The sequence below is a fragment of the Protopterus annectens genome, chromosome 2.part1 (assembly GCF_019279795.1).
Source record: "Protopterus annectens isolate FY-2018-M chromosome 2.part1, PAN1.0, whole genome shotgun sequence".
Classification (NCBI taxonomy): Eukaryota; Metazoa; Chordata; order Ceratodontiformes; family Protopteridae; genus Protopterus; species Protopterus annectens.
Window position 1 is genome coordinate 1,323,955,108 of NC_056729.1, and position 19,253 is coordinate 1,323,974,360.

A 19,253-nucleotide genomic window follows, 5' to 3' on the forward strand; every position below is an offset into this window, starting at 1 on the left:
ATCTGTCCCTATTTTTGGTCCTTTGTCCCCCTCAGTTTGTCAGGCTTTGTCCAGATTTCTTACACTAAGAGGTTAAGAGATATGCTAGTGTCTGAAGGGGAGCCGATGATAACCCCCAGCTTGCAATTATCTGCAAACTCAATCAGCCATAAACCTTCAGCATTTGCTTCATTTCAGAGAAATAGATGTCAAAAAGGAATGGGCCATGTACTGAGCCCTGGGGAATTCTGCTAGTGATTGGCCTCTGGGTAGAGGTGACCTCACCTATTTTGACTTTGTGGGTCCTATTAGTAAACCAGTTGGCTATCCATCTGGTGATAAAAGGGCTTATACCTAAATTAGTGAGCTTGTCTTTAATGCCTGAGTAGGGTATTGTATCAAAAGCCTTGGCCAGGTTGAGGTAAGCTGTTTGCACCGTCTTGCCTTCTCCCAATGCTTCGGTGACAATCTCAAAAAAGTCCACCAAACTTAATAGGCATGATCTTCCTTTAACAAAGCCAAACTGTGATGGGTCCAGTGTTTCCAGGTTACCTGTGTCCTCATTTATCATATCCATGATGATTCTTTCCATGACCTTACATATGAAGTTGGTCAGACTTATGGGCCTGTAGTTACCTTATCAGTGGTTGGACCTCCTTTGTGCAAGGGAATGATTGTAGTCATCTTCCATTCCTTGGGCACAAAGCCTGACTTCAGGCTCCAGTTGAAAACTGATTCAAATGGACCAGAGAGGTCATGTTTTATGCTATTTATTAAGCATCTGGGATGTTATTTGGGGCCCATCAATGCAGTGGTCATGTCCTTTGAAAGTGCATCGATGACCTGTTCCCTAGTAATGGTTGGGGGGATTGTAGCATGCAGTATTTCCTTTGGACAATTGGGGGGAGTGGGGGCAGAAATTTGAGTTGTACCTGCCAAAACATTTTGCAATGGCCTCCAGTTTAGTATGAGTGATGCCATTTACAATATGTTCTGTGCATTGTTGCAAATTTCCTTTGAGTTTATGGACATAGCTGTAGAAATCTTTGTGGTTGTCCTTCACCTGAGAAGTTATTTTTGATTCAAATCTATCCATTAAAGCATTAATTAACCCTCTTACCTGCCTGTTTAGATTAGTCAGGGGGGCTTTTATTATGTATGGCTTAGTTCCTCCTACGTTTAGCCAAGATTGTTTTCTTTTGTTGTATAACCAATTGATACTGTGATTCCACCAGGGTGGCTTGCCTTTTGAGTTTGTCTTATTCTTAATACAAGTGTGAGTAGCTTCACTATGTATTCATAGATGTAAGTTGGTTGACTTCCATCAATTCATACAATCACTATCAAGATTTATTAGCTAGTGAGGTAGGTTTTGGTTTATATGAACATGGGTGACAGCTATAGCTTTGGATCTAGTTTCCTCTTGTTTGTCTGCAGTAATCTTCATGCATGCACAGTAGTGAGAGGGACACATCAGTAAATGAATATGCAAAATGTGGTATTGTATTGTACATCAATGCTAGATAGCATAATAACCATTGCTCTTTGTTATACATAGTAGTCATTATGTAGTGAATTTAAGCAATGCTTATATTGGTGTAATACTTCCTCTTTTCCTGTTTACAGCTAATAAACACCACCCAAAATCGTGCATTGTGACAATCCACCTGACCTCCACTCTACTACCCAAGCATCATTCAACACTATAGAGACATGACTTTGTGATAACAAATTAATTCTCAACCCCAAACTAAGTTTCTACTCTTCCTCCCAAAAACACTCATCAGTGTCAAAACTACATTTTCCATCCTATCAAGCAATAACACTATCATTACTGCTGAACCAAGCACTAAACTGCTAGGAGTCATAATAGACGATCAGCTTAAATTCGATCCCCAATTCACTGCCTCTATCAAAAGGACTCACCAGAAACCTGGACTCCTTTACCGTAACAAAAGACATCTAATCAATACAGCCAGAATAACTCTTTCCCATGCATTTCTTCTTACCACACTTCTATATAGCTGTCAGTTATTCACAAATCTTAATACCAAACTCATAACTAAACTCAGAACTACATATAACTGCAAATCAAACCTACAAGTCACACCATTGCCTATCTCTTAAACAATTGGACTGGCTTGAATTCCCTCATTTGCTGCTACTACATCAACTGCAAATTATCCACTCCATCCTCTATCTACCATCTTTCTGCCCTAGCCTACTATCTACTATATCTAAATATTCCCCAACCAAGACACTATATAGCTCAGACCAGGACTTCCTACAGATCTATAAACCTAAAACCAAAACAGGGTGTCTACTCTATAACTGTAACCCTGCTACAACGTGGAACCATCTGCCCCTGGAAATTAGGTCACTTGACCAAACCAAACATTTCAAACTAGCCACTTGGAGATACCTAACAAACAAATGGTCCTGACACTGTAGTCATCCTCCCTGAAACTACCCAACCATAGCTTCTGTTCCTCCTCCCTCCTTTCTACTCTACTGTCTAGCTTAACAATCATCCACCCCTCCATCTCTAGGCTTATCCACTTTACCCCCTTTCTACTCCTCTTGTAACTATACTGTATATAACCACTTAGGAATTATGAATACTGTATTCCTTTCATCACATTATACCAAAGTTTTTGCAGTATGGCCTCTGTCATTGTACCCAACTGCTTTCTGTACGATTTATTGTAAATGTTTATTTAGTGTACAATTTCTGACATTGTACCCAACTGTCTTACTGTATAATTTACTGTGAATGTTATCTCTTTAACTATCTTCAAATGCAAATGAAAAGTGTCTTATTAATTGTATGTAAAATGCTAATACTGACTGTGAAGCTTTTCTCTTCAGGTTTCCACTGAAAACGAGCTAAACGCTCAACTGGACTAACCCGTTTAACAAATGTAAAATAAATAAATAAATGTAAGCACAGGTTTGAGGAGCAATGGGGGGAGATAGGTATTTGTTATTACTTTCCACCTTTATATCTCCATCAGTACTATTATCATGTTTAAATCTTCAGCTTTAAAATATGTAGTCTTATGACATTCAGGCATGCAAATGTTTATGCCAGTCTTCCCATAATGCATCTTCAAGGTAAGTGTAATACTCACTACTTTCTTGTGACTAACATTAATGTGTATATCATTTTAAGTAGAATGTTGTCTTAGGAGTTATCAGCAGGATTTTTTATTATTAAATTGAATTTATGCGATGTTTGATGGCACGACCTAAATGAAAGACATCTGTGTTTAACTTGTATTGACAGTTTACATACATGTTTTGTTGTTTGAATAGCAGAAAGTGGCAAACGTGTGTGCATGACAGTCATTCTAAATGAATCACCTGTTGTGCATAGCCTGCCTATTCTATTAGTAACTAGGTATCTGTTTTCATAATGTTTTTAATGCTGTTGGTAGACCTTCAACAGCATGTACTTCTTGAGGTCAACTTCTGTTGCTGTACTGTATATCTGCATTGTGATTGTTTGTTACTCACATTATATACCATTTTCTGTCTTTGTTGTGCACTGATACACTCATATGTGTATTGTATGTCTAAGGTGTTGCATAGTATATCTGCAAGTAAATATATAAGCATAATACAAACACAGGCAGTGACAGTGATATATTTGTTGAGAGACTGTTATGTATGTGTGCAAGACAAATCATTTTTAGCTCTTCCATGCCATCACTGTAACTCTACTTGTGACTATGCAATTGCTCAAAGCTTTAAAATTCCACTCCAATTAAATGATGTCACCCATTAACCAAGTTGTATTGCTTATCTCATTTGCATAGACATTTTAAGTATACCTTTACTTGTTAATCTTAAAATATAGTTTAAGCATCTATATTTTACTCATGGTTTGTCAACATGACACATTATTTGCACTTAATGATACATTATAGTAGAAATGTAAATGTCATATTGACACCTAAATGTGTGAGGCACGCATTGAGTTACGAACAGGGAGGCCATATTTCTATGGGGTTTGTTTCAAGTTTTCGAGTGATATTGGAGTAGTAATATAATTATATTAATGGTTTACTGTCTGAATAAACTTACACTCTTCCAAGTCTTGTGGAATGGAGCCCCTTTCATTGTTGCATACTAGAATGGCATAGCTCACTTATCTTAAGACTTAATGCTATATAGGTTTGTGTGCACTCCCCATATATGTGCTGCATGCATACTGAAGGCTATGTCAGTAAATGTACAGGTCATTGCAGAAAAATGTGTGATAAACTAAATATTGCATGCCATTTAGTGTACCAGCGTAACATGATAACAATGGATGATGGCCACACTGGCCCATACATGCCCTTCTATTAATATCATCAATATATTATGACATTTAGAATGTTGCATAATCATAACAGTACACTTGCTATTATTACACCTTTGTGACTTTTGTTGTACTACATATAAATGAACCTTATGGGCCAGATATGTTGGCCATTATGGTGCAAAGACAAATGCACTGTACAGTTATATAACGTATGCAATGATTTCACACGTCCTGTGTCATAAGTTTTGATGTTGTTAATTGCAAATAATATACTATCTTTACAATTATGTTGGTACACATCTTTTACAGACATGTTTAACATATGACTGTGATGTACATTACACACAATTTTGTACAGTAATATTGATTGCATCTATGCCTTACATCACATATGGTCTTAGAGTGGTTTAAGTTCATACAGTAGTATAACATCACATACATAATAGCTACAATGTGTAGATTGTGTATGTTTCTATGACATTTTGTTTATTCATACATTTTTAATTAATAGCTGTTATATATTTATAATGTTTTTCCTTATGTTGAAATTTGACAGAGCATGGGACTCATGCCAGCTCACCAATAAGAACCCAATGATGTGCCAGACCACTGCCAGTCGAGTTTGACTCCGAGGACAAGGATGTTGACCATGAAGGGTGTCATGGTGATGATGACAGACCTTGACCTGAAGTGCCATTATTCCTGCCGCTTATCAAAGATGATGTCCAGCACCACATCAGGCAGATAATTTTTGGGACTAGATCTAGGATGTAGTGACAGATGTCTTCCAGACACAGATGAGGGACTTGATGAGTAACATTTTTCAGGGCATGATGCAGGCTATGTGTGACTCCTTCTGGGAGGTCACTAGAGAGATATTTTGTGATGTTTGACCCCCATCAGGGTGGTCCTCATGATTGTAAGTATTGCCTGTGTGATCCACTTTTGTAATCCTACCAGTATTGTGTTTTCCATATCCAACTATTTATGGTATAGGCACAACTGTGCAGCCATCCCATATTGCTGTCACTTTTTTGACACACACCATCATGTACACTGAATATATCATCTCATATGTTCATAGGTTCATAGGTTCATAGGTTTATACTAGGCTATCTTCCCTAAGGCATTTATAAGCCTAGCCCAAATTTTTGTGGCTTACGCCACCCCTTATATGAAAAAATACTGTGCCCATTAGTTTGTTGTGCCTCTGTCCAGCAGTAACACAGAGATGATTCCCGGGGTAAACCTACGATCTCCCATCCACAGGTCTAGATTTCTCTTGAACAGAGTCAGCGAGGTGCTCTGCCTCACATGGACCAGGATTTTATTCCACAGCATAGGGAGTCTCTGAGTGATAAATCTATCCCTCCAGCACGTCCTATTTATATCCGTGCTAAGGTTTAAGTCGCTTGCTCTAGTGGTTTTGGTGGATTTGGATTTTTTGAGGTGGAGCATGTTCATTAATTCTGGGTTGGACATGGCCTTGTATGTCAGGCACATGTCACCTCTGAGCAGATGGTATGCTGAATGAATAGAGCTGGAGTTTCTTCAATCTGGCAGCATATGACAGATTTTGGAGTCCCTTTATCCTTTTGGTGAGGAACTTTTGGGGTCTCTCCAATTGCTGCAGATGTCAGGTGAGATACATCCCGAATGGGGCATTGTACTCGATCATTGGTCTGATAAGTGAAGAGTACAGGGAACAATGACCTCACTAGATCTGGATGTGAATCCCTTCATGATCAGGTGGGCAATGTAGAAGGTCTTTCTAACCACTTTAGCAATGTGAGTGTCAAAGAAGAAACTGTCAACCTGGGTCCCCAGGTCCCTGATAACCTCTTCTGTGCTTAGTGGATTGCCACCTATATGGTAGCTTGGGGTTACCTTGTTTTCCCGAAGGGTATGACTATACATTTTTGGCGTTTAACTTCAGGCCATGGCTCTGGCACCAGCTATCTGTTTCCGTGAGTCCTTCTGAAGGATATCCGTGTCCGATGCACTTTCCACTCACGGTAGCCCAGTTTGCAGTCGTCTGCAAACTTTGTCAGCCAAAGTCCTCCCATGTTGGCCTGTACTTGAGAAGTAGATGCCAAACAATAGGGCCAAGGACCGAGCCCTGTGGGACACCACTTGTGACCGGCTTGGAGAGTCTGACACAGCCAGCAACTCTAACCCTGTGGGTTCTGTCCTTAAGCCAGTTTGCAACCCATCTTGTGACATATGGGTTTACATTTAAGCTGGTAAGTTTTTCTACAATACCCGAGGGGGGTATTGTGTCGGAAGCCCTTGCAAGGTCAAGGTAGGCTGTATGGACTGCCTTTCCCTCATCAATGGCCTTGGTGACTGTTTCGAAGAAGTCGACCAAGTTCAAAAGGCATGATCTTCCCTTGACAAAGCCAAACTGGGTCGGGTCCAATGTCTGCAAGTCCCCTATATCTTTGTTTATGAGCTCCATTATGATCCTCTCCATAGCTTTGCAGACTAGACTTGTTAAGCTTATGGGGCGGTAATTACCAGGGTCCGTGAGAGGTGCGCCTTTGTGGAGTGGGACCACAGTTGCCGTCGCACTCCTTGGGCATGTATCCTGTGGTAAGGCTGAGATTAAACAGCTGCCTTATGTGCGGGTTTAATTCCTCATTTAGCTCGTGTAGCACACAGCCAGGGACACCATCCGGTCCCATTGATGCTGTGTTTTAGCTTTAGAGAGAGCAGCTTTCCACCTGCATTTGAGATGTCCGGGAGGCTCGGCACTCGGCTGGGATAGTTATCTCTCCTTTAGGGGGAGAGGGATGAAGTTTGCACTGAACCTGTCTGCCAGTATGTTGGCAATGTCTGTGGGTTCAGTGATTTTTGTATCATTTTGGACTAATTCTGAGCATATCTGGGAGTTTCCACCCAGGTTCCTAACATAGCTGAAAAAGGCCTTATGATTGTCCTTTGAATCCATGGCAATTTTTCTCTCAAAATTGGCCTTAGTTGATTTTATGAGTGCTCGTATTCTTTTACTAATAATGATCAGGGGTGACTTCCCTTTTATGGATTTTGTTCTATCATGTAACAGCTTTCTCCTCTTATTGTAAAGTTTGTTAATGGCTGGGGTCCACCAGACTGGACGTTTGCCCTTTGTGGAAAGAGTCTTGGTTTTATTTGGGATTGCCTGATCCATGCAGTCCTGGAGGTGTTCATAGAAGGCATTTGTAAGGGCTTCCACAGCTTGGGTTGTGGTTTCCACTGGTTCAGGGGCCTTGAAGGATACCACACCAGTCTTGAGTAGTGTGAAGTTTGCTTTAGAGAAGTTCTTCACTATGGTCTTTTTTGTTTTGGGTGGGGGCGCGATGTGGATTTCCAGTGAGATTAGTTTATGATCAGATCTCACCAATGAGGGATATAGGCTTTATCTTGCTGCTGCATTATGGCACATATTACCAAATGATGCATGTGGTAACCATTCTTATTTATGTGGTCATGTTGTAATTACTGCATACATTGCTCCATATGGGTTGGAGTGCTACTCCTTCAATCTGAGTATGCAAGTACTCCTATGCATGCAGTCAGATAGACTCTGACCCTGTATGTGAAACATCTGACTGTTGCAGTTAGTATAATGAATGCAGGGCTTGATTGCTCTGCTTGTGTTCTTCCTGTATTTACTTAGTAGGGATAACAGTAACTCATATACTATATTATTCCCACTGTTGTCACATAACACAGGGTGGTGGATCAAGTGTCTATGTTTGTACATGTTATCCATGTATATACAATGCACTAATCTGTGCATTTGTTTTTGTTGTCTAATGTCCAACAAAATGACATATCCTTAATTTTGTAATTTATGTAACATTCTTCCATCATGCTGTCCCACTGGCACAATGACCTATGTGTGGCATGTACTGAAAAATATTGTGCCATGTTGTATTATACTACTGTGACTAGTACATATGAGCATGTATCCTTGACATACCATGCTGACATTTGTAAATGAATACACAAAGGTGATGCTTTGTTTAACATTACTCACAACTTCCTCTTTTTTCTGTATCTTACATATGCCAATAGCCATTTTTTTGATAATAGCTTATATCTTGATATGTATCCACAGATTTGCATGCATGTCCATGTGTATGCATTGGTAGCACATATATGCACTGATTTTCATAGATGTATGGCTGTAATATGATAGACACATGACTGCCCTTGTAATATGTGACTGGTTTCATGCACTTATTCCATTTTTCTGTGCTATACTTATGTACACAGAACTGTCCTTTGATTAGTCCAATACATGTGTGCTGCTATTTCGATCAAGAACAGTGATTGCCCCACCTGTTGTAGTATGTTTGCATGACTGTATATATGTATATTTATTTAACATTTGTTTCCTGAGAAAGTCCGACTTGGAATGAGCCAATTTTCAACAGAGGCCAGGGGAAAAACACTACTGACACATGTCTTTGTAACATGGATGAAAACCAGAACACCCAGAGGAAACCCACATGAATGCAGGAAGGACATGCAGACTCCTCAGAGAAACACCTCAGCTAAGAATTGAGCCAGAGAACCTCTTGCTGTGAGGCAATAATGCAAACCGCTGCACCACTATGCTGTCATGTATGTGATACTCAAATCAACTTTTGTTGTGTATCATAGGTTCATAGGTTCATAGGTTTATACTAGGCTATCTGCCCAAAATTTTACTAAGCCTAACAAAAATTTTTAATATTACGCCACCTGTTATACTGAAAAAATACTGCCCCCCATTAGTTTACAGCTCTGTTCCATGATGACACAGTCCACCTCACCGGATCCCCACGATCTCCCAATCGACAGGTCTAGATTTCTTGAACACTCGTCCGATTTTATTCCTCGCCCACATGGGACCGGATTTTATTCCACAGCATAGGGTCTCTCTGTCCATATCCTATCCGTGTATTCATGTCCTATGCTGCTCTTAAGCTTTTTTAAGTCAGCTTTTTTTTGAGGTGGGTGGACGTTTTTTCCGGAGGTTGGACATGGTCATTTCCGGGTTGGCATGGGTCACCTCTGAGCAGATGGTATGTCACCTCTGAGCAGATGGTATTCGACAATCTGGCAGCATATGACAGATTTTGGCAGCATTTGAATTTTTTTGTCCCCTTTATCCTTTTTCTTGGAACTTTTTTTTGGGTCGGATGCATTGCTGCAGATGTCACATTGTACTCGATCATTGTACATTAATATAATCTGAGAGTACAGGGGAACAATGAAACATGACCTCACTAGATCTGGATGTCATGATCAGGTGGGCAATTGGTAAGGTAGAAGGTCTTTCTAAACCACTTTAACAAAAGAAAGAAAAGCGTGGCCACTGTCAAGGTCCACCCTCCCCCCCTGTGTGTGGTCTTTGTGCTTCTTTATGATAGCCCATGGTTGGTAGCTTTTTGGGGTTTGTTTTTCCCGAAGGATTTTTGGTATTATACTGAGCATTTTAACCCCAGGGGCCAGGGCCTGGCATCTGCCTCCTCTTCCGTGAGTCCCTTCGTCGATATCCGGTGTCGATGCACTCTTGCATTTGGCTCAGCCAGTGCAGCACAAACTTTCCAACAAAAAGTCCTTGTTGGTCTAACTCTGTGAGACTGTACTGTAGATGCCAAACAGGAGCCATGACTGAGGGAACCACCCTGTGACCGGATTGGAGTCTGACACCGCGAGTCTGACTCTAACCAACTCTTAACCCTGTGGGTTCTGTCCTTAAGCAGTTTACCATACCATCTTACATTATATGGGTTTACATTTGTTTTAAAAGTTTTTGGGGTATTGGTATTGTGGGTATTGTGTGGCTTTGGTAGGTGGTATGGTATGCCCTTGGACTGGCCTTTCCCCATCAATGTGACTTTGAACAAGTTCGAAGAAGTCGAAAAAGTTCAAAATGCCTGATCTCCTTGAAACCAAACTCCAAGGTCAGGGTCCAATCTGCAAGTCCCCCTATCTTTGTTTATGAGCTCCATTTATGATCTCTCCCATGCTTTGCAGACAGACATTAAGCTTATGGGGCGGTAATTACCAGGATCCGTATCTGTACGACTTGCTGTTTAACTGTTGCATATCACTGTGTTGTCCATCTCAGTTGTACACAGACATGTTTATAGCCATCTGCAATGCACTTTTTCAAATGTTAGTCATTTCCTTCAATGCACTTTGCAAGGACTTGCAGACCATCATGTGTTGTGATCACAGGCATGTGCACTGTGTTTCCTTAGCTACGGTTGTCCTGCTTTATTCTATGCCTACTTTATCTTGCTGAGATCTACTCACTGATATGGGCCTGTCCTGTCCATCTCCCTCCACTTTTTAGCTTTGGCCTACATATTTAACATATGCATGACATATATTATATATATGTTTACCTTCCTGTACAATATATTCATTGTCATCTAGATGTACTAGTGCAAAAACACCTTGGGCCATCATGTTGGGTATCATACACATGCAAGGCATTTGCACACAAGGTGGTGGCAATGAAGTTGATTACATCATTGTTCATGTTGTACTTGTGGTGTGCATTATCCAGGGATTTTATACTTCCAGCCTAGGCACAGTCTTGCATTCCTTAACTTTCATTAATCAGATATGTGTCACCATTTACTTTACATTCCATGTTATTGGTGTGGGTATGTGTGTAAACCTTCTTTCTGTTTGGATTCTGTTAAGCCATTGCATGCCACACATACATGTTGTATGATTGACAACCCATCTGTGTTGCCTCTGGCATGGCATATGTCTTTGACATATGGATCCTATTTCTCCTGTGTTTGTGGTATGTATACTTGTTTATTTATATACAGCCATGTTAATGTTTTGCTGTGGCATTGCTGTTTGGCACTGTGCTTGGTTGTTTTCTTTTCACATGAAGGGTTGGAGGTTCTAGTCTCCCCTCCACTTAACTGTTCCTAAATGTGCTCATCCTTGCTGTTTCTTGGCTTATACTTGCACTTCTGACAGCCTACTGGATGACTGTATTTGATATATATGGTGTATTTCAGTGATGGCACTCACATTTAGTGTTGTCCAGCACAAACCTGCCATCAGTCATACTCATTCTGGCATGACTACCACACAGTTTGCAACATCTCAGCAATGATTCATGCATTGGTACATATGTTATTTTTGCATTGTACTATGGCTGGTATGCATCCCTACCCTGTTTGTCAGTTTTCCTTCAGCTGTGATGTGATATATGTGGGTGGCCTGTTACCTTACATCTCCTTTATGTGTCTGTTATGTCTTGTGATATTTGTTATATGCTTTTACTTGTTCTTTTGCTTTTCTGTTTCCTTGTCTGTTCTATTTCTTCTCTTCTCCAAAAAACAAAATGTGGGGGCTATTTCCAACAAACAAAAACATTGGCCATGCCCCTCTGCCTCTCCACTGATTTTCCTATTCCATCATACCTCTTGTGTGTCCCTCTTCTTCAGTGTCACACCACATCAGTTTTTCTATCACCCTGTTTTATTGGGGGGTATGTGTTATTTGTATGCCCCACATATGTCCCAGACCCATTGTTAGCTGCTGATCTGATGTTGTCTTTTTCATTCTTCCTCACTACTGGGTTACAGATCTGATCCTTGGATGCTACTAGCCTGCATTTTTCCGACTTGGATCCTAGTCTTGAGCTCCTTCCTCTATCCACAATGCTCTACACTTTGAATAACTCTCTCAGATCTCATTTGCCACCTATTGGGTACAGACAAGGATTTCTGGTCTCAAGTGAGAACTGCTTCCTGAAGTCTTCATTTAAGTAAAGTTTTCCAATGTTTTCTTCTATTAGGTCTACAATATTCTTTATTTTTCCTCCTCACTTTTCCATTAGTCTCTGTAGATGTTAGGGACTGTACTCTATCCTTTTCATCCTTGCTTCTGTTTTCCAGAGTAGTTGACTTTTCTGCCTTCCATTTCTCCATTTCTGTTTTAAAAAAAAAAAAGAAAGAAAGAAAACTCCTACTATTTGTTAGTATTCAGGTTTTCTCTAACCTCTTGAATATTTTCTTCTGTGTGTGTGTGTGTGTGTGTGTGTGTGTGTGTGTGTGTGTGTGTGTGTGTGTGTGTGTGTGTGTGTGTGTGTGTGTGTGTGTGTGTGTGTGTGTGTGCATGCGTATGCTTGCTGTATTTTCATCTTTGCAGTTTCTTTTCAGTTATGTTTGACAAACAGACTGGTTTCAAGTGCTGCTCAGATTGTGGGCATAACATCCCTCAATCTGATGCACACAGAAAATGTGTATACTGTTTAGGTCCAGACCATCTGCAATTGTCTTGTGTCATTTGTGAGGGTTTTAACCCATGGGCCATTGTTGATCGCAGGAATAAGCCGATTCTAAAACATCTATTACCTGCTTATTCAACCTCAGGGTCTCAAACCCCCTCTGTGAGTGTTTCTGGGTCATCAGAGTTGAGGAAACATCCTCATAAGACCGCAAGGGCTTCCTCAGAGCCTCAGGTTAAATCAGCCTTAACCTCAAATCTGGACTTGTCAGATCCAAGATCCACTTTTGCTCCATTGGATCCAAGGCACTCCTCAGATCCAGAGTTGACAATACAATGACAACCTCTCCTAAACATCCTCCTCCTTCACCTTGGATCCTAAGACGTTGGATCCAAGAGTCAGTACCTGGATGCCACAATACTCCATCAGGGTAGTTCCCCCCATCTTTTCCCTCAAAGTTCTTGCAAACTCCCTCCAGATAGTGAATGCTTGCATCAGTGGCCTCCTCTAGGTCCTGTAGTAGCTTCTCTGATGTGGACATGGACAGGATGATGCAGAGGTACCTCAAAGCTCAAATCCAGAAGGGGGTTTTGTCAGCTCCATCCCCATTCAGATCTGTGAGTGTTCCCACTGCTCAGGTTCAGTGTCCTTTTCTGTTCTGGCCAGTGATCTTGAAGCCCCAAGGATCCTAGGTATCTGGAGACTAGGCATTGGATCCAGGAAGCTTTCTTCTTCGACTCCAAAGGCTACTTTGACTGGCTCTGCTCTGATTTCATTTGATCAGAGTGAGTTTTAGATCCATGATGTCAGCATTGGATCTGGGGGGAGGGATTTGGCTCTGACCTTCTTAGATCTTTCCTTTTCTCTTGGTGCTTTGGCCCTCTACAGCTCAGGTCTGATTCTGTCTAGAGGCCATGGATCAGGAGTTGCTCCTGACCTCTCTTCCTCATCTATTTCCATGCTGAGGGAGATGGGGAGAGTTTCTCCAAGTCTGTTGGCTTTCCAGGTTATTGAAAGGGCTTTTTTTGTTCACAGGGAACCAACCTATCTTATCTCTGATCCTCCTCCTCTGGATCTGAGAGCTGATCCTATCATCTCTGTCCAAAGTCAGCCTGCCTCGAGAAGCCCCCAAAGAATAAAAAAAGAAAGGCATCTAAATCAATAAATAAAGAAATCTAAGTTCCAGATGGTTACAGTTCAGTTCATTCTACCGCTGTTGTGCAAGGATGATTGGATTTGCTCTATACACCTTCAGGATGTGTACCACCACATCAAAATAGACAGGCACTCCAGAAGTCATCTGCACTTCAGGCTGGGAGCCAGTCATTACCAATTCAGAGCTCTACCCTTTTGACTCACCACAGCCTCCAGGGTATTTATCAAATGCATGGCAATAGTTGCAGCTCACCTGAGACTGCAAGGATTCCAGGTGTTTCCATACTTGGATAACTGGCTTTTCAGTGCCACAACTCAGCAGATATTCAAATCCAACCTGTCTCTCATTCAGAGGTTGGGATTCATTGGAACCCTTAGGTTCATAGGTAGGTACTAGGCTATTGGCCCTAGGGCCTATACAAGCCTAGCCAAAAAGGTACCCTGGCTTTCACCACCCAAGAAATGTATTTTCATGTGCCCCTGTCAAGCAAAACCACAGAAGTGATCCCCGGGGTCAATTTCCTATTACCTATCCAATCATCAAGATTTTTCTTGAAGAGTGCTAATGAGGAGCTCTGTTTGACATAGATAGGTAGTCTGTTCAGGAGTATGGAAAGTCCCTGGGACAGGAATCTATCCCTCCAGCATGTTCTGTTTATTGTGGTGACATGGTTTATGTCCTTAGAGCATGTGGCTCAGAGGGATTGGGATTTCTTTAAGTGGAGCATGTCCAACAGCTATGGGTTTGGCATAGCTTTGTATGTTAGGCAGAGATCGCCTCTGAGTAGGCGATATGTGATGGAGTAAAGCTGGAGTTTTTTGAGTCGGTCTGCGTAGGGCATCTGCTTGAGGCCAGTAATCCTCTCTGTGAGGTATTTCTGTGGCCTTTCCAGTTATTGTAGATGTCTTGTGAGGTACATACCAAAAGGGGCATTGTACTCTATAATGGGTCTAATGACTGATGGGTAGAGGGGAACAATGAACTCTTTTTTTCTGGATGAGAAACCTTTTGTGATGAGGTGTACCACATAGAAGGATTTCCTGACCACTGTGGAGATGTGAGTATCAAGGGAGAGACTACTGTCCACCTGTGTCCCAAGGTCTCTTATCAAACTTTTGGTGTTAAGTAGACTACCGCCTATGTGGTAGTTCATGGGTACAGAGTTTTTACCAAAGGGGATGACAATGCACTTTTTGGCACTGAGCTTGAGACCATGGCTTTGACACGAGGCATCTGTCTCAGTGTGGCCCTTTTGTAGGATGTCCACATCGTTAGGAGTTTCGATTATGGCTCCTGGTTTGCAGTCATCTGCAAATTTATTTAGCCAAAGACCTTCTGTGTTAGCCTGCACTTCAGAGAAGCAGATACCAAACAGGAGAGGACCCAGGACTGAACCCTGTGGTACTCCACTTGTCACTAGTCTGAAGTCTGATTTGAAGTTTGCTACTTTAACACCTTTCTAGATATGTCACACCAAATAGCCTCTTTGCTATCAAATCACATAATCTCTTTGAGACACCAAGTACCAGGTTTAGTCTCCTTATCATCTCCATCAGCAAGACTGATACTCCAGGCTGTCGGCTGTGAGTTATCTGTAATCATTCTAGTGCCCTCAACAAGGTTTTTTTATGCGAATCCCCCAATGGATATTGGCTGTTCGGTGATCTATTCTTTACCATCAATTATCTGTTTCTATCAAGTTAACTACAATTTGCAAGTGACATCTTCAGTGATGGATCCTTTCAGTTGACCTGTTCCTGGACAGGCTGTTCCTTCTCCCTCCCCCCACAGCCACTGTGACCATGGACACTTCTCAACTAGGGTGTGGATGGACATTTCAAGGGAAAGATGGTCCAAGGCACATGGTCCACCTCAGAGACCAAATTGCATATCAACATCCTAGAGATGAGAGCAGCTCTTCTAATGCTGCAAACCTTTCAGGACAGCCTCCCCTTTGGGACTAATGCAATACACACTGACAACATGTCAGTAGTCTGGTATATCAACAAACAAGGAGGAACTCGATCTTACCCCTTATGCAGAGAGGCCATGATGGTCTGGGAATGGGTGATATCTTCAGACTGCTTTCAGCTTGCAATGCATATACCAGGGAAATCCAGTGTTCTTGCCGACAGACTCCACAGCTCCATTCTGCCACCTCACGAATGGTCCCTCAATCAGTATGCTGCAAATCTGATTTTCCATTGTTGGGGGCAACCTTGCTGAGCCTTCTCTGCTTCCCACCAAAGCAACAAATGCAGCAAGTACTTTGCTCTGATTCCCCCTCTGGGTGAGTCCCAAATGGATGCTCAAGTACACAATTGGCCCTCTCTTTTCCTTTATGCTCCCCCTACCACTAATCTTGAAATTTCTGCAGAAAGCCAGAAGACTGAAGAGTTAATTGTCCTCATTGCTCCCTACTGGCCTCATCAGGTATGGTTCCCTTTCTCTGGTCTCATCTGAAAGCTCAGACAGGACCTCCTATCTCATCCATCAGAGACTCAACATCCCAGTCTGCTTACCCTCAAACTGACTGCTTGGTATCTCCAATTCCTTTAATTGTATAAAGACAATGAAGAGAAAAAAAACAAAAGTGGAAAGGAGTAAATGTCCGTGTTCCAAAATACATTGCAAACCAAGTAAAATGTTACACAGACCACCAGGCTAAAAACATATGTATATTTATTACAAAATATGTTAGCGCTTTTAGGTATAAAACCCTTCTTCAGACATAACGTATTCACCAATTCTTTAGTACAGTTATACAAAGTTACACCAATCACAATGCAGAATCAATAAAACAATAAATTAAAATCAATTAAAAACAATTATTTTAAAACATATGGTCTATGTCTACTCAAAATGGGTTTTAAAGGCACCATAGCATTCAAACCTGGGTGCCTGTTGGCACCTAATTCAATGATCCATCTAGTCTCACATTATTCTGTGTAGCTAGGGGGGGGGCAATTGTGGGAATGGACTATGCTTACTATAAAGATAAGATTTAATCTATGCTCTCTACTAATTTTACCTATGATAAGATTGATGTTAACTTGGTTAATGATATAATTTTACATGTTAAAAATATTTTATGTGAGTTAAGGCAATCTGGTATTATTACGCAATAAGTATTTGATTTTGTTTCTGTTGACTATCAAGTTATACCTATCTTTAAGGCACTGCCTAAGATTCACAAAGATGCACAGGACCCACCCTTAGATCACTAGTTTCGGGTAGGGGGTGGGTCACTGAGCAGTGTTCCATATGGATAGAATCCAAGTTGAAAAATGTTGGCTGTATACCTAGGATATTGAAGGGTATTGCACACTTTTTAATTAGTCTATATGGTTTTATAGATGGACATGACCTTAATACTTTACATCTAATGGTCACCTTGGATGTAAAGGAGTTGTTTACTGTCATACCTAATGGGTATGGCATTAAAGCCATTGGTAAGTTATTATCTAGAGAAGAATCTATCAGTCAACAAGAACTAATACAAATTAAGGAAACCCAGTATACTTATGCGCAACTATGACTCTACTGTGGATACTTTTATTAAGACCTGTGGAGATCAGTTGCACTCCTTAGTGGACTATCATTCCCTCCCCCTTGTTGTTGGGAGGATGGCCTAATGGTTAAGGTGTTTGCCTTACAAACACAAGGTGCAAAGTTTGAATCTCACAAGGGATAATTGGCTAGGCTTAAAATGTCTCACAAGGGCAGTTAGCTTAGTACTAATCTATGAACCTAAGTGTCTTTTAGAATTAGTATTAGGCATAATGTTTTTATGTTTAATGGACAGTATTTTGGGCAGAAATGGGGGGTGGCTATGGGCACCCCCTGTGCCAATTCATACGCACATTTAGTCCTTGCCCTATGGGAAGAGGAAACTATTTTTAATTCTTGTAATCAGCAGTCGCAATATGTGGCATTTTATGTACGTTTTGTCGACGACATTTTCATGTTGTGGACAGGAACCAAAGGCATGTTAATACAGTTTATTCAGTATATTGAACAATTGACTGATTTTTTGAAGTTTTTGGCTAGTTACTCATATACTAAGATAGAGTTTCTATATATACTATTAGAGCAACGAGATGAGGGCATGATTCACTCTAAAGTATACAGGAAACCCTATTGGAAGAATGGCCTTTTATCCAAGAATAGTATGCATCCAGGGTTTGCATTCCTTAACATAATTAAGGGACAAACTATGCGTCTATCAAGGCTTTGTACAGGCAATGATATTTTGCAAGATGAATTGAATCTGTTTAGTACCACATTAATAGCCAGAGGTTATACAAAAAATTATGTAGATAGCACTATGAATGATGTCTTAGGTGTTAGAGACACAGAGGCAGCACCCTGCTTTTCTTCCAAAGGTGTTCAGAATCATACATATAGAAATAATAGAAAGATGAAAATAGCTAATACGAGTAAGATTCCATTACATGTGACTTATAGTAGTGATATTAGATGGGTACAACATGTAATTAGAAGTAATTGGAAAATTCTACAGACTGACAATACATTAAAGGACATAGTGGGTGAATACCCAGATTTTGTCTTTAAGAAGAATAAGAACTTAAAAGAATTGCTCTGTGATAAACAGACTAAGGTGAATGATTCCATTCATAATAATAAGATGGGAATGCTACCATGTCAGCGCTGTAAGGCTTGTAGATTCATTAATAAGAGTTCCGAATTTGTTCATCCAACAACAGGCAGGGAATATACCTTTAGAGTTAGGGCTACTTGTTTAACTACTAATATTGCATATCTAGGCATCTGTGATAACTGTCCCTCATTTTATGTAGGGAAGACAAATTGTAGATTCAAAGATAGAATTTTAAGACACTTGTCAGCTGTTAGATTAAAGGACAAGAAAAATGCACTTTCCCTACATATAGATAAGAATTTAGGACATCAGTTTTCTTTTTTAGTGTTACAGCAGGTTAATGGGGATGGTAGAAAAGGTAATTTAACAAGCAACACAGAATACTGTGAGACTAAATGGATCATTGAATTAGGTGCCAACAGGCACCCAGGTTTGAATGCTATTCTGCCTTTAAAACCTGTTTTGAGTAGGCGTAGACCATATGTTTTAAAATAATTGTTTTTAATTGATTTAAATGTATTGTTTTATTGATTCTGCATTGTGACTGATGTAACTATGTATAAATGTACTAATGAATTGGTGAATACTTTATGTCTGAAGAAGGGTTTTATACCTGAAAGCGCTAACATCTTTTGTAATACATATGTTTTTAGCCTGGTGGTCTGTGGAACATTTTTACTTGCTTTAAATGTATAAAGGCCCAGGCTTGCTTCCCTATTCGAGACAGTTTTAGCTTCCCAGAAAGCTTCTACTAAAAAGATGTACTGAAGCAAGTGGAAAAGATTCACCATGTTGGCTTTGAAAGAAAATATCATTCTTTTCTCCACCCCAATTTCGGCCATCTTTTCTTTTCTTACTTCTCCTTTCAAGGAAGGGGCTAGTTTTTCCAGTATAAAACTTCACCTAGCAGCCATATCTAATTTTTATGCTGGAGATGTGCTGGGTTCCC